The 1,563-nt window shown below is 39.3% G+C and overlaps 1 non-coding gene across 1 annotated transcript; it reads right to left on the bottom strand.

The window, feature by feature from the left end:
- Window positions 1-1,120: 1,120 nt before the first annotated feature.
- Window positions 1,121-1,284, bottom strand: LOC129035993 (U1 spliceosomal RNA). Its single transcript, XR_008502465.1, has one exon. It is a non-coding gene; the product is annotated as a U1 spliceosomal RNA (small nuclear RNA).
- Between the last annotated feature and the right edge of the window lie 279 nt (window positions 1,285-1,563).

Consider the following 1,563-nt stretch of genomic DNA (forward strand, 5'->3'; position numbering starts at 1 on the left):
GGAGGTTCCCAAACCCCAATTCTTGACTTTTGCCCACCTGCAGGCTCAATACCACATGGAAGCTGCCAAGGCTAGTTCTTGCACCCTTTGAAACAATGACCTGAGCTATACCTTGTCCCTTGTAGACATGGCTAGAGCGACTGGAATGCAGAGCATCAAGTCCCTAGGCTGCATACAGCACAGGGCCCCTGGGTCTGTCCCAGGAAACCATTTATTCCTCAGAGGCCTCTGGGCCTGTGATGGTAGTGGCTGCTGCAAAGGTCTCTGGAGACATTTTTCCCATTGTCTTGGTGATTAACATTCAGCTATTTGTACTTATGCAAATTAAATTCATACAGTAGATTTTTCATGTCATTGTGCCTGTAATTAGCACTTTGAGAAGTTATAATTTTTCTTTCCTAAGTTTTACTCATTTTTTGTTTCATATTTCAAATGGGGTTAATAGAATATTTTTCTTTTAAGCAATCTTAATATCTATCATAACCCTATCTCTCCTTCTGTTTCTTTTTTTTTATTTTAGGTATTGCAAACCTGCCTTTCATATTTTAGGCTTTGCAAAGAAAATGTACAAACACATTTTTAATGTGTTTTTCTTTCTTTATCTCTCCTTTTCTTCTTTATTTCCTTCCTTTCTCCTTCCTTTATCCCTCCTTTCTTCCTTTTCTTCTTCCCATTTTTTCTGTCTTTTTTTCCCCTCCTCCATCTCTCTCTCATTCAGGAATATATAAACACTTTTTTTTTCAAGACGGAGTCTCGCTCTGTCTCAATCTGCACTCAACGCAACCTCCGCCTCCCTGCTTCAAGCGATTCTCCTGCCTCAGCCTCACAAGAGGCTGGGACTACAGGTGCACGCCACCACGCCCAGGTAATTTTTATATTTTAGCAGAGACGGGATTTCACCATGTTGGCCAAGATGGTCTTAATCTCTTGACCTCGTGATCTGCCCTCCTTGGCCTCCCAAAGTGCTGGGATTACAGGCATGGGCCACCACTCCCGGCCCATATAGACACTTTTGTATGGTATTTTTTCAAAAACTTGTATTCAGTTTTTCTTAGATATTTTAATCTTTGTTATATTAACTTTATTTGAGAGTTTTCTTTTTTCTTTCTTTATTTTTTCTCAGGGGAAAGCGCGAACACAGTCCCCCACTACCACAAATTATGCAGTCGTGTTTCCCACATTTGGGGAAATCACAGGAGTCAGCACATCCGGAGTGCAATGGATAAGCCTTGTCCTGGGAAAACCAACTTCATGATCATGGTATCTCCCCTGCCAGGTAAGTACGAGTTTTCTTTTTTAATCAAGAGTTAAGATAATTGTAGATTCATACACAGATCTAAAATATGGTGCTGAGATAACCAGCTAGCCATATGCAGAAAAATAAAACTGGACCTCTAAATTTTTCCATATAGAAAAGTTAACTGAATATAGACTAAAGATTTTAATGTAAGTCCTAAAACTATGAAAATATTTGAGAAATACCTAGGAAATATGATTCTGGACATGAGTTTGGCAAGATTTTGTGAGTAAGTCCCCTAAAACAATTGCAACAAAAACAAAAAC

Source organism: Pongo pygmaeus, chromosome 3, assembly GCF_028885625.2.
Source record: "Pongo pygmaeus isolate AG05252 chromosome 3, NHGRI_mPonPyg2-v2.0_pri, whole genome shotgun sequence".
Classification (NCBI taxonomy): domain Eukaryota; kingdom Metazoa; phylum Chordata; class Mammalia; order Primates; family Hominidae; genus Pongo; species Pongo pygmaeus.